A 15,142-nucleotide genomic window follows, 5' to 3' on the forward strand; every position below is an offset into this window, starting at 1 on the left:
AAAATCCCACCATAACTCACAGCGCTGAGGGAATCCAAAAGTCAGCTGACTGAATCCAGAAGATAAAGTGACAGGGATATATTCCCTCACAGCCCTAAGCAGCTTGCCCCACAGATCACAGTCCACATCATGACAAACTGCAAAGAAAAGCCGTTAGTTAAAAAAAAAAAAAAATCACCTGCAGAAATGATGGGATTGTGTTACACTTTGGGAAAAATAATAACCTGCAACATCACCTGCCTACCTCCACCACTCTGAAGGTGCCACTGGTAGGGCTGTTTTGGTAATATTCTTGTGCTGGAGGAGGTTTTCCCATGTTATTGGAGTCCCAATGGACTCCTGTTTATACATCTTCCCCAGCACTGTGGTGACCTTTTCTGCAGGGTGGAAATGCTTTCAGAAACTATTAATCTCTCCTCTGGAGTGGATAGAGAGGACCCATGGAGAGAAAGGCTTCCACACTCTTCTTCATCCTTGTCAACAAAGATCAGAGCCAGGAAGTAGGTTTCTTGTTTGGCAATGCAGAGCAATAAGCGCAGAGCTATTACAGGGCAGGGCTCTGTAAAGATGAAGGGCTGAGCAACACGAAATGGAAAAACAATGCTGCTCAGTAAATATTGATAGATGTTCCCTGTACTCGCTCTACCTCTGTTGCACGGCGATCCCATCACCACTGCCTTTCATGCTGTCACTCTGTAGATGAGAACATTACTTCCCTTCACCTTCTGGCTGTTTAATTTAAAGCAGCCTTCTGCATTTGCTCTGAAAAGTGAAGAGGTGAGAGAAATGGTAGGAAACTTTCCACTCAAGACTTTCTGCTCAAGGACAGCAGCACAGATGTAACCCCAGCTTATTGCACGAGATGAGGTGAAAGGTTTTGTCAGTGTTGATCAGTGTTCATTTCAGCAGTACTGATTTCCCATTTTGGTAGAAAGATCAAGGGCTGAATGCTGAATGGCAGGAAGATTCTTTCTTCCCAGGAGATGATCACTGTGGGCCAGGCTGGAAGCACATTAGCCAGGTATTATAAGGAGAAGCAATGCTGAAACTCCCGCCATGCCTGTTTGGCAGATAAATAAAGAATTTCAGGCTCTGGGGCAGACAGATCAGCAATAAATTCATATTAAGAAATGTCTGTGAGATTTGCTAACAAGACTTCAAGTACCTCGGGGCAGAGACCATGGCCTTTCATGTGTTTATAAAGCATTTAACTAATGGAGCCCTTGTCCTGAACAGGGCACTGATGCATTACTGCAGTACAGGTAAGAACTGTTCAACAGTTCTGTGGGCACACAGGTGCAAAAGAGAACAGTGTGAGTTCAACAGGGCAGACTTGAAGCAGTCTTTGGTGCTAAATGTTCTCTTCATTGTTCTCTCCCTCCTCCTATTAAAAAAGGCAGCTGCTCCCTGGAGGTAGCCAGACAGAGGGGTTTAAAGTTGTGGAGGAAAGCCATGGGCTCAGCTGAGGTCTGGCTGTCATAAACTCCAGAATGAATCCAGTTCCTGATTTGCCACAGATATTTTTCTTAACCAAAGGGAAAGAATTTGGGATGGGATTCTCTGAAAATACCTAAATAACTTAAAAGCAACAGGAGTGACTTCGATCTCTGCGTGCTTCTAAGCCTCTTGCTCCTAAAGCAGTGCTTCCTGCCTCTGAACAGCATCCATAAAACTGAAATAAAAATTCAGCATAGAAAGATATTGTGAGGTAGAATTTGATGAGTTTTGCAAAGCATTGATGTGAGTGCTGAGTGTCACTCTGTGATAGCAAGACAGAGGGAAAGTTATGTGGGGTGGAGGAACCAGCTCCTCTCATTAGATTGCTTTCAGACAGACACCTACGCTTTTGCCATGCAAAGTTGAGGTCCAACTCCCCATTCCCCATCTCCTGACCCCTCCCTGTCATAATTTCCTCCCACCTTCTCCCATCTTCTCTCTTTCAAATTAAGCAGGTTCAAATGTGGAAACTTTCCTTGGATGGGACATTGACTGAACTGTTTTGGGTTGGGCAGGACTGGAGTTTGGGATGCTGCCACATGCAAGAGGGGAAGCAGAGGAGCATATTACTGCTTAGAGTTTATAAGGACAGCAAATTTATCCTGGCTTCAGGAGGTCCTGCTTTCTCTGCCCCCTCTCCATCATAATTAGACACATCAAAGAGCTGATCTGTCATCGGGGATGGCAAGATGCCTAATATTCATATTAGAAGGAGTCAAGCCCCAAGCGAATAAAGATCAGGAACATGATGGTGAATGTGGAGGGGGGGGGGGAATTAAAGTCTGTCTGCGAACCCCAAGGAAGGAAGTGATGGAAAGTGTACAAGCAAAGAAGAAAAGGCAATCAACCTTCCGATTAAAATCCCCAAGGATGAGAGTTTTGTCTGTGTTCGTATTAATCAAGGGTAAAAAATCAGACAACCCAATGAGACAGGAAAAATTGTGCTCAGAAGCAAAGGACGGGGAAGAGCTGGGGTCACTGGGGGATGGGCACGCACAGGAAGAAAGAAAACAATGACTAAAAATTTAACTACAAGGTGCTTAAAGGAAATAAAAATCTCCCCAGGTGCCGGGAGTGTTCTAAAGGCAAGACTGGCTTTACTCACCCCTCGACCTAAACAGCAGGCTTTCTTCAAAGTGGAGACCTACTCAAACATGCTTATGCAAAGAGGTTTTAAAGCTTTTATTGACAGCACTTAGCAACTATGGCTTTCCTGCACTCAGCTCGCCTGGGGTGAACTTGCATAGGTTGAAATTCTTCCTCTGGTCAGGAACGCTGTCCCATAGCTCAGGGAGATGCTGGCAGTGAGCTGGGGGCAGTGGAGGGAAGGGTTCCTGCTCACTTTCATTGCATCAGGAATTCTGCAGCAGCCCCTACCTCCTGCACCCATAGGAGAGATCTCAGTCAAGCCCATGCTGATTAGCCTCAGGCAATAGATGGTGTCAGTGTCAGAGCCAGGATTAAAACTCCCGTGGTTTTTGGCTGCCAGTCTGATGCTCAAATCACTAGACCACACCTCTCATTATAAAATAATTGTCTGATTTTCCCTTTGAAATCAAAGCTGTTTACAATTATATGGGAGAGAGCTAGAAAATGCAATCTGGTTCTGTTTAAAAGCATTTATTTGCACCTTTTTATGTAAAATTTCAGCTTAAACCATCTCTGTGCATGCAGTTGTTAGGGGACTCTAATCCCTTATTTTGCCTTCAGTTTGATGATAGGATTTCTTGCTCCTTTTGGAGAAACTCTCTACAGATTGAGATGAGTTCATGTATTTTTATCTTCCTGAGAGCTGATTGTGAGGAATATAAAATGTTAATCTTTAAACACTACATAAATGTCTGCCCCTAAATGAGGAGGTGAAGATTTTTGGTAATGGATGTCTTATAAATGTATGAGTGTCATGTATGATCAAGAATTTTTCTGCAGTAACTCAAGAGAAGCTTGTAACACCATAGAAATGAGTATTAAATATCTGTTTCTCTATGAATTGAGTAATTTTTTATAGTAAACTAATATTACTACTAATGAAATCGTGGAACGTTTAACAATTAAACACTCAGAAGTAGTAAATTTCTGTGTAGGCTAACAACTGAGTGCCATCAGCTTCCATAAAAACCCGCAGAACTGCTCCGGCATTTCAGGCTGTGCAGTGCCCAATACCAACTAATCAGGTCTTATTTAGTAAAGAAGGGGACACCACCTTTGGAGGGCTTTAGCAGGTCTGTATGGAAACTTACTGATATTGAACATATCTGATTTCTTATATGGAATTTCGGGAGGGGTTGGGGGTTTTTATGTTTGATACTTTGGGCTAAAGTTAGATAATACTAACATCAGTGGGAGCCTTTCCCTTGAGTTGAAGGGGCTTTGGACTGGATCCTGGGTACTTAAGGAGCTGTAGACAAGTCTGTATTGTAGTCAGGCTTCATATTTAGATGGTAATGTATATTGCTCATAGTTATTATGAAAATGATTCCAATTAGAGATACCAGATGCCGTGATATGAGGTAAGCTAAAGAAGCTGTCTTTAGCTAAGGAATCGCATCCAGACCTATCATTAACAAAAAAAGGCTGAAGCTGTTGATACGTAAGACTGCTCATAAATATTAGTCAGTAAAACCTGTGCAATATGTTCTCCCTAGTATTCTATAACTAAAATCATCAAGATGGTGCAAAAATGATATTTTCAGTATTATTTTTCCTTCAGTTCCATTGCACTTTTCATGTAACACACTGTTTGTGGATAGACACACATTAGTTCATTAAGATACCTATTTAATCGATCAACACTGAAAAGTATGTTCTCTGTGCAATGCCTTTGAGTTAACACTGCTCTTGGGTCTTCAAAGTTCACTTTCCTGCAGATATGGACTATAGATGTGCATAGGTAGAGTACAGGCAAACGTGAGACACAAAGGTAGATTTTCTTTCAGTCATTCAGTGATTTCAGTGATTCAGTGTACTCAGTAACAAATAGAAAGCTGCCTAAAGAAGCGGTGAGAAAAATAAAAAGGAAGGGTAAATTTGACCCCAAATGGTCAAAGTCCTGTGTGTTTTTCTTGTTATATCATGTATACAGAAACAAATGTGTTTTTTTCAAGTTCAATAGGGCTTGGGTGGTGGCATGTACATAGCCTCATCTTCCTGGGTGGCATATGACAAATGTGTTGACACCAATAAGGATAAGTTTTGTTTTAGTGTTAAGCATAATGATAATGATGTAACCTTAGATAGTGCTGTATTGTAATTACACAGTTGTGCCAGTTATTACATAGTTGTAACACAGATCAGCTTCTTGATCAGATATGCCCAGGAGCTTCTTTTGCTTTACACCTAAAGTAGGAACAGAAAACTAGATCCCTAATTAACTTTGATTGAACCGTGATTAGATAAGGAAGTGGGGCTAGCAGGCACCAAGCGGGCGGGGAAGTCAGCCCGTATGTAGATATGGTAGATGTGTAGGCACCATCCTGACGAGTCATAGGAAAGAGAAAGGAAACTCCCTTTTCAGGAATTGATACCTCCCGACAAGCACGAAGGAATTGGCCCAGACTAGCCCTCAGAAATTCAAGCAGCTGCTACCTTCCCCATCTAGCATTGCCCCCACCCCACCAGCAATTCACCTTGGGAACAGGTAGATTTCTATCATTCTCTCCTGCCAGCACAGAAGGGAATTTTAGAGAGAATTTAGTATAAAACATAATTATTCCTAAGTACTCATTTCTTAGTCTTTTTTTTTTTTTCTTCTGCTAAAAGTGCTGAATTGTTAGAGCTCCACAAAGCCCCTCTGGCCTGTCTGAACAATCTCACCAAATATGTGATTTAATAATCGAGTGAATGAAGCCAGACTTGGTTAACTGTCTGGTGGACAGCTGAAACCTAACAAGCAACAGATGCATCTGAGGAGAACACAGCAGTAAATCCGATTATGAGACAGGAGATGCACAGATACCATCTCACTTTTCCAGAACTGCAGTGGTCTTTTTTTTTTTAAATCCAAATGGTGTATTTGGTAATGACACTACCAGAAAATGAAACTTCAGTGTAGTAGAATACACATTATCCTTTTTTTCCAAGAGTAGAATTGCATAGAACTCCAAATTTTTGCTGACTATATTTGTTTTTCTGGGACTCCCTAATGCTTCAAACTCAGCATAGATCTAGGATGTGTACTATCCCTTAAAACCTCACTACTTCTAATCTAACTACTGAACAATAAATTGGGAAAGCTTGAGACACCCCAAAAGCCTTTCTTTATCAACTATTCTTTATCATATGTGTTAAGCTGATTCCTAACCTGTTTTACAGAGTGCTTTTTGCCTTAGCTCTGCGTGAAGGTATTTAGGATCACTGAGCACAGAATATTAGGAAAGTGCAAGTATCACTCTGAACATGGAAATGAACATAAGCAATTATTTTGCAGAAGCATGAACATCTGAGCCCTGCTTTAGCACCGAATGTAATTACTGTTAAGAATATCATATTGACTTCTGTGGCAATACCAAGCCTGAAAGATTTTAAGTTATCTTAAGTCCTTGGCCCAAATTGGGCTAATTGGCCCTTTGGGAGGGCAGGGGGGAAATCTCAGGAAAAAAGTACTTTAGTAACTAACCCATAACTATCCCATCTACAGAGAGTGCCGCTCTCCAGACGATATCTCACAGACTTTTCTAAGGCACTGAAATATTCTGTTGAATGTAATATCCAAATTTTAGTCATTCACACTTCAATATTATCTAGACAAGCCCTTTTTTTTCCTATAGTGGCTGCAGACATTCCCTCAAAGAGAAGTGTTTACATACCAAATATCAAGTTTCAAAGTTCTCCAGTATATTAATTGTCTGTGTGATGGAGAAAATCATGACAAAAATGTTCTTTAAAAATTAGGAAATTGTGCTTATTTCACTTTTGCAGAACTTAGGAACGGCTGGAGAATCTATTTTACATACACAATCATGTCATGAATACACAGTTAAGGATGTAAACTGAGCATGGACAGCTTGTGTGCAAGAGAGAGCTTTTCAGAAATGAATGACTGAACTAAATGGAACCTGTCTGCAGGTTCAGCCACAGTCAGTCCTACCAACTTGTTATCATCTAGGTGATGGAACCTCAGCATTTCCTAACTCGTACATCTTTCTTGCTTCCTAGCATGCCTTCTCCCTTCCAGCATGTCCAGTGTATAGGACAGATCACCCAGACCTGGACCTTCATCTCAAGCTACATTCAAACTTTGAAAAGAACCGAATCACCAGCTTTGCTGATTAAGTAAATCACAAATCATCAAGTACATGCCTGACTTGGAGCTGGTGAGCAGTAATTGGTTGTTTCAGTTCAGGATATGCCTTCATGTTTTGCTGGATCAGAGGCAGCATTCTTAGGATTAAGCCATCTTTGTGATTTTGCTGCTTTCAGAGCAAGGGAGGTAATAGTGACGTAGCACGAAAAGCATCCTGTAGATCATTTAGGAGTTTGTAATAGCCACAGAGACTCCAGTGCAAATAAACTATCTGATGATACTGATTTGGTTTCTGCTGAGTAGGACCTTAATAGTGTGAGGCTGAGATAACCAGCTCAGCCCCAACGGAGAGCTTGGCTCTACATTTGTCCCACTTTGCCCATATTCATTTTGCACAGAAAAAACAGCTTAGCAGTTTTGCCTGCTTTACAGCCAGCAACACAGTGACAGAAAGCTGTAATAAATGGCAGAAGAATGTGGCTTCCAGCATCTAAACCTCTGAAAAAAAATACGTTTCATTTAGAGCTCTAAGGAAGGACTCTGTAAATACAATGCTGGCTTTTTCTCTTTGCCATGGCCTGCAATTCATTTGCCAGGACTGGCTTCTCTTTCTGCCTTAACAAATCATCACGATTTGGGCAAGTACTCCATTGACTGCCAATGCTGTGCTACCAATAATTCACCAGAATTGAGAAATTGTGCTTTCAGTCTGCACAGCTAAATTATCTCCTGCATGCCTGGATCTGTTCAGTTCTGGATTACGTACTGGAGGCTCCATCCTACCCTGATACTGGGCACCATCTCTAGACTATGAGCACTCCCAAGGATTTCAAAGTTAAGATAGCAAGAGAATATTTTTGGTTCAACTGGGGACACTGTGCTCTGCATCCTGGAAAAGAACTGGGGATTTGTATTACTGCTGTATATCAGAAAGCAAAAGGAGTTGTTCACAACTTACTGTATTTTTAAGGCTTGCCTGCAATTTTGTGATTTCTGATAAGTCAGCAGCAAAGAGCACCTTCTGCAAGATGCTGCACCAACACAGATTACAAAGGGTCCCTATTTAAGCAGTTGGTAAAATTAATGTAAAACAAGGTGTGATAGAGGCAGAAAGATAGACTCGAGCACAGAACAAAAACGAGGGAGCAGCCTGTGACTGTAGTGATGCCTTTTTCTAGGAATCTTTTTTTGGGTGAGCGGTAGGTAAAGCAAGGAGATGTTGCATAAAGCTGCGATGAAATTTGTCATACTAGCCTTAGACTGAAACTTGTATTAACCTGGGAAATAATACAAAGGCCATTGGAAAGCCCATTCTTGTAACAATTCTGACCCACTTCAGACTCCTCTTGGTAATGTGGGCAAGGACCTTTGTTCCCATGGCAGCCCATAATTTCCTGACTGAAACAGTTCAGCTGAGCTCTGAATGACACAGTCAGGCATTTGGATGCTTATCTTGCTTCCAAGTGTTCTGAGGTTCCTCATTTCTCACTTATTGCACAATGCCCCAATCTCACTGGGAAGGTGAGAACTGGATCAGAAAGAAATATAATTGCTTTTTTTTTATTAGCTTATGATACAGTCCCGCCCTTCTGTGTTGCCAGCTTACCCAGTTATTCACAAATGATGATATATATACAGGGAATTATATAATTATCAGCCTATAATTACAGGTATATAGATATATGCATCCCCCCTGGAGGAGAGCTGGGCTTGGCACATACCTGCTTGCACCTCTGGGTCTTTAGGGGATTCGTGCCCATTTTAAGTAGAAGATTATTTATTTATCAAATGCTTGAGACGTTTTATGAAAAATGAACCCAAAAGAATCCTTTGATTCTTTTTAATAATGTTCATGAAGTATGTAACTGAACAAATCCAGGCATGCAGGAGCAAACTCACTTGTGCAGAGTGAAAGCAAGGAAGTTTCTCAATAGTAGTAAATTATCGGTAGCACAGCATTGGCAGTCAATGAAGAGTTTGCAGGAGCCATGCTGATTTGTTGAGGGAAGAGAAGATGCCAGTGTTGGCACAGTGATCAGAAGCCAATGTTGAGAAAGAGGAGTCGGCGCAGTATTTCTATAGACACCTTTTCTGAAAGCGTTAGACAAGAATTAGTTTATCTTACAATGATGCTTTAATGCTGTAACCGTAGATAAACCCTACTGCCTTCCCACTATGTTTCAATGCCTCATTTTGTCATTGGGGCAGATAGTGATTCTCAGCTGATATAAATCAGCAAAGCTCCACTGATTTTTAACAAAGCTGTGCCAGCTTTGCGAGCTGAGGGTCTGCCTGGATGTTTCTCTGCTTGTAAAGCAAAGAATCCAGCAGGCAAAGCTGATGTAGGTTGGATATTTTTCTTGGCTTGTTTTTCTTTGTTCTGTCTTTCAAACGCTGCTCTCATTCATAACCGCTTGGATGCTTTCAAGCCGGCGTGTGAGACTTATGGAGCCTGAGCTGGCTCCTACAATGGTGCAAATCTAGGGTAGCTCAATTTAAATCAAAAGCTTCACTCAGAGGTATTGCAAAGCAGTTAAAGCAGCGTACTCGCGCACTGCAACCGGTCTGTAAATCTCATCAGGTGCCCAGTATCTTTTCAAGAGTTTATTAGCAAACAAACAAAAAGAATCATTGTGGCTGAGCAGAGCTGATTCCAATCCCTGAAAAACGGACTGAGCCTCCGCCAGAAATCAGCGGTAGACACTTGCTAATTACAGTTTGTGGCCAGCTTACAAAGTTCAGGAAAGGAGAAAACTAACCCATTCAGATCCTCTTTCCCAGTCTGATGACATCATTCACATCATTATGTTGTGATATGCCAGATGGGAAAACTTGAGGTGGGGATGAAGTGAAAACCTGGTTACACCTTCTCTGCGGGCTATTTGCCTCTCCATCATTTTACAACATCACAGAGAGTCTCAGACGGTTTCACTCTGCATCCCCAGCTGGTTTGGACCAAAAAGATAAATGCTGAACCATTAAGAGTCAATACACTTCTGCCGATGTGACAGGTTGTGCTGTATGCAGCTAACTGCAGTTTATTTAATTAATTTAAGCTCACTTGTATATTTAAATAGAAAGTGAAGGTAATAGCATAAACTCTGTAATTTCTATTCCCTAGGAAAAAAAAAAAAAAGGAAAAAAAAAAAAAAGCAGCCCTGCATCGAATGCTTATTGAAACTGAAACATATGTATTAACATATGGCAGAATTTCACTTACTGTATGTTTTAGTGCAGAGCTGATGAGGAAGGCATCTGTGCTGAGAGCGTCTGAATGGAGGCTCAGATAATGAGCAGAGCTCAAAAAATACACTCTGAAAGGTTGGGATGTGTCAAAGTGCCCTGCAGTTGATTTGTGTTAGAGCCAAAACTTAAGCTTCCACGCAGGTACATTGCTGTGCTTTGCTTTTTGTGTGCTACTTTGGGTACTGCTTTGAATCACAGAACCATTAAGGTTGGAAAGACCACTCAGATCATCTGGTCCAACCATCAGCCCACGGCCTTGAGAGAAATGCTCTTGATAAAAATATTTTCACACCAGAAATGCTGACACAACATCTGCCAGGAGTTTAGGGAAGTGTACTTTCAGTATCACTGTTTAACAAAAATATTATTAGAGAAGATCTTAAACATCAAGCCCAAAGCTGGGTCTCAAGTTTAGATTCCCTTTCAGCAGCTCTTTGGAGCTCAGATTGTGGTTTTGTACTTTCTGCAGACATATGAACTGGTAAGTTGTAAATGTTCTCTATCTTCAAGCAAGAGAGAGCTTTCCCTGAAGATATTCTCATCCCAATCATATAAACTTACATAAAGGAAGGCCTTTGGGTTCCAAGATGAACCCCTGAACACTCTGAATATTAACCATTTCTCCTGCATGCCGTGATGTGGGGCTCCAGCAAGCTGCATGAAGACTCCCAGAGGCTCTTGCTGCCAAGTACTGATATTGCTAATGGGCACTACAAAGCCACATTGTTCTGCACCTACTTACTGGAAGCAAGATATGAGGATACCAAGTGTAATTACTTTACTGCCTTAAGGATAGAAGTCTTTCTTTCTGATTTGACCACAGCTGAACATCTGCATCACTCAACCACAGTTTACCTGGCTCTCGGGAGATGCTTTCAAAGCACCTAGTAACTGCCTGGTGACCCAAAAGAAAGTTTACCTCCTACTCACAAAGCCTCATTTGGAAGTACTGTGCCTCTTGTAAAAGCAAGGAATCTTAATCTTCTCTAGGGCACAGGCCACAAATTAAGTGTGCAAACTACTTGTGTACTGCTGTACAAAGAAACTGTGGCTTTCATATGAAGCTGTACTCCAGAGGTTATTCCTTCTCCATAACTATACTTCACTGAGTACACACCATTGCCTATATTGGCAAGTATATATATATACTTAGTATATATAGTTGAGTATATAAGTATAATTGAGTAGCTAAGTATATATATACTGAGTATACACCATTGACTGTACTCCATCGAGTTTATATATCCTTCTCCATAACCACACTTCATAACATAACTCCAGTGAGACTATGGAAAAGTATTTAATGCATTTACATTGTTTTTTCTGGAAGTCTGCATGGAATTCAGGTAAGTTGGGAATACTCAGAATGAAGAGAGTGATGCAGGGAAGGCATCAAACTATACTTCTCTTTTCTGAGAAAGTCCAAATCTGTCATATTTCTGCTATTAGCTGTATGTGGGGCTGCACCCATGGAGTGGAATGGTTCTTGCCATCACGAGATTTCAGTTTGAGGCCCTAGAACAGGAATATTTTTCTTATATTTATTGAACTCCACCCAGGTACAAGTTTCTCCTTGACAGGAAGGACAGGTTGTATAATTAGGGGCAAACCAAACTAAATACAAAGGGATGTCTCAGTTCTGCAGGGTAAATGCTGATGTGTGCATGCCCTGGCCGCAGTGCAAGCCTGCTGAATCCCCTTTGGCTGCAGAAGATGGCATTACTCCCACTGCTCAGTCTCTGTGCTGCAGCTCACCTCTCACTGCAGCATAATAGGGAGGAGAGGAGGAACCTGCCAGGGACTTTGAGACAAAATGGAGACGAGTCATTTCTCCTCTTTGAAGATGGGTTTGTGCTGAGGGCCCAGAAGTTACACTGAAGTGGCTGATGCTATCTGGGGGATAAGGGGTAGCTGTTGGCAGCAGACAGCTGAAAGTTGGTCCATCTTCAGCCAACGAAGGAAGATTTCCCAAAGCTTGACTGTTAGCACCTTGAAGAAGCCCCCGACTTAAATCCATCGTGACTGAGAAAAGGGCAAAAGAGACTATGTACGCATACAGTCATGCGAAAACATATTTAAATGTTGGTTCAGGTATCTGAATAACGCTGTGAACGGAGTCTTGGTGTTTTGTTCTAAGTGAGGCAGAACCACTCGGCACGGCCTGGATGCTGAGCTTGGCTCTCCCAGGCCCCAGCCCGCCATTTCAATCACAGGGCTATTAGTCTTTCTGAGTATGGATTTGTCTATCCCCTACGTCTTTTCCATCATCTCTAAACTTGAGTGACTCCTATGACTAATGTGATTGTAAGTCATAAAACATTAAGTTATGACACAATCAAATCAAAGCCAAGAAATTCATAGTTAGGGTGTAGGCTACATTCTTAACTCAAAACCAGAAAAGCAGCATTACAGGATAAACAAAAGGATGAAGTGTCAGCCCTCATTTTTCATTTTTGTGCTCTTATCAGTTTGTATCAATTTAAGCCTTTTTTAAATATGTAATTTCTTTGACTTACTTTTTCCCTCTAGGAACTGAAAATTATTCTGCTTTGAGGTCTGGAACCTGCCATACAATAAACACTACTTAATTGGGACATGCTTAATAGGGATGGCCACTTTAATGGGACATCTCCTAGGGAACCTATTTGTGTTAATGAGACTGAATGACAATGGCTGTTTCTTAAGTGGGGCAACAAAAGGAAAGGAACTCCACTTCACAGCGATGCACTCAACTGTTACCAGATTGTTAAGTGTCCAACCAGGTGTTAAATAGGTATCAAATTCTGAGCTTCCATATTTTAATTCAAAAAGGAGAAATTAAAATCTATCTCATGATGAAACGTGGTGTTATTTGTATAGTGCATTTAGGACAAAGAAAGGGCCAGGCTGTTCTCAGCTGTGCCAGAGATGGAGGTTCTCTTCACCGAAGAGCTGAAATAGCTCTTCTCTGAGCATGGAACTACCTGTAGATTGAATTTGTTCAGATTCATTCCAACAGCTAGAAATAACCCCATCTATCCTAATTCTCAGCCTTACATTTTACCCCCTCCTCTCAAATCCTTCCACTTCTGTATTTAGGACAGTAAGATGGAAGCAATAAAATACAAATAGAAAAGCTTTTAAAACCTAAGTGATCCTTTCTCAGTCTTAAAACCCCCTAAGAAATGATGTCTAAAGACTTCCAGGAGCTTCCAGAAGCCTGTAAGCCGTTTGGAAGGTTATTCCCCTCATAAAGATCCTTCATGTTCTGCGGTTTCCACTGAAGATGTGTATGCTTGTTTTAGGGATGAACAGGAGACCGTGCTAAGAAGTTGTCTTAAAAACTTAAAAACTATCTTAGATGGCAGCAGTATGAATTTGGGGACTCTCCCAGGCAAACCAAGACATCTGATTATGCCATTGTATCCTCTTTGGCAAAAGAGAGAGTGAAGGAAAGTGATAGACATGAGGGGCAGATGGAGTTTGCCTAATGTGTCTGTTCTTTTCTTCGCTGCCTTTTCAATTTAAGAATGTAGCAAAATAGCAGCTGCTCATAATTTCATGAATCAAGAAGTATGTAAATTTCAGCTACAAAATTTGTTGCATAGTTAGACACACACACAAAAAGAAGGGGAAAAAAAAAAGGGAAAAAGATCTTGCTTGCATCTACAACTCTCTTAATCTCGCATGCAAATTTAGCTTTCAGTCCTGGTTCTCCTCTTGTTCCAACCAAGAGCAGTTCAATCAGTTTTGTTGCTGTCACAGATGGCAAACACTGGATAATCCTGCTGTAAAGATGCCACTAGTCCCTGCTTCTTGCCCTGACACTTGCCTGGAAGGATGAGCCCAGATTCTTTCATGCCCCTGAACCAAGAGGGGTTTGTGCCTCTGCTTCCAAGCTGCAGGTGGAGATGAGGGATGGGATGGGAACGGCTCTGCAATGGGAATGGGAATGAGAATGGGAATGGGAATGGGAATGGGAATGGGAGCGGCTGGTGATGGGAATGGCTCCACAAAAGCCATGGTGGTGAACAGCTCTACCTGAGGATGCTGACGGCCTCTTTGGTTGAGATGGAACTCATGCGCCTTGTATTTCAATCCTTAGCAGCCTCTGAATGAAAGGATGGAAAAAGTGACTTGAAATATATCATCCAAATGTACAAAAGAAAGAGCTGGGGATCAGGGCCTCCATATACTATACAGCTGGTTCTAGTTTTCAGACAAGATTTACTAAACACATGTAAACCGTGCATATCTGTTTGAATACTTTTTGTGCAAATAACTTCCTCTGTGGTCAAGCTGTTCCTTTCAGATCCAGGCTGCAGATCTGTGCTTTCTACTAACTGCTTTTTTACCCTTGGATTTCCACCAGTATCAGTTCACACTCAGAGTACGAAACTGTGAAGAGCGGAGCTGAGTTTGGCAGCACGAGTCGGGAGAATTTACAACGCGAAACTCAGAGCAAACTCATGATAAAGGGCAGAAATCAGAGCTGGCTGAGCTCCATCCCAGTCAGTGGGCCAGATCCTGAGCAGCTATAAACAGACACAGCGCTGCGTATTTCATAGCAACTGCAGCACTCGTGTCGTTCAGCCCGACAGCCTCTTGCACGGAGGCAGAGTTTGACCGATTCTGGTGGGGTTCCTCCTGATTTATACCCCTGAGTGAGCAGGCAGAGCGCTGGTCTGTCCTCACCAATTAAAGCTGCCCCACAATTACGTCTGCTGAGTGTCACAGATTCAAACTTTAAACACAAAGCAACAGCCGAAGCTGGATATAAAGAAGCAGGAGGGCAGAATTTTATGATCAATGTTTTATTGGAATCATATAAAAAAGCATTTCACATATTTCACGGAGGCATTTTATGTGCAAATTTAATATAAATCCTTTTCTTGTTAAACTCCTAGGCGATCTGTGCCTTTCGGTATGTAAAGCAACATATAGAACAACTACGAACAAGTTTATTAAAGCAGCTCGGGTTCCTGTTGACATCACCAACCACACAAGTGCTTGCTCAGGGTTGGTGCGATCTTATCAGCCTCTCCTTACATTTCAGGTTACCTACTTGTTCGTTTTCCCAATATATCTGTCATTGCTACAAGAATTCAACTCATGGGCAGATCTCTAAGATAAATCTACTTGTCTGCTTTGGGAATATGGCTCTAGTTCTAATTTTGC

This window comes from Meleagris gallopavo, chromosome 21 (genome assembly GCF_905368555.1).
Source record: "Meleagris gallopavo chromosome 21, MGAL_WU_HG_1.1, whole genome shotgun sequence".
NCBI lineage: Eukaryota > Metazoa > Chordata > Aves > Galliformes > Phasianidae > Meleagris > Meleagris gallopavo.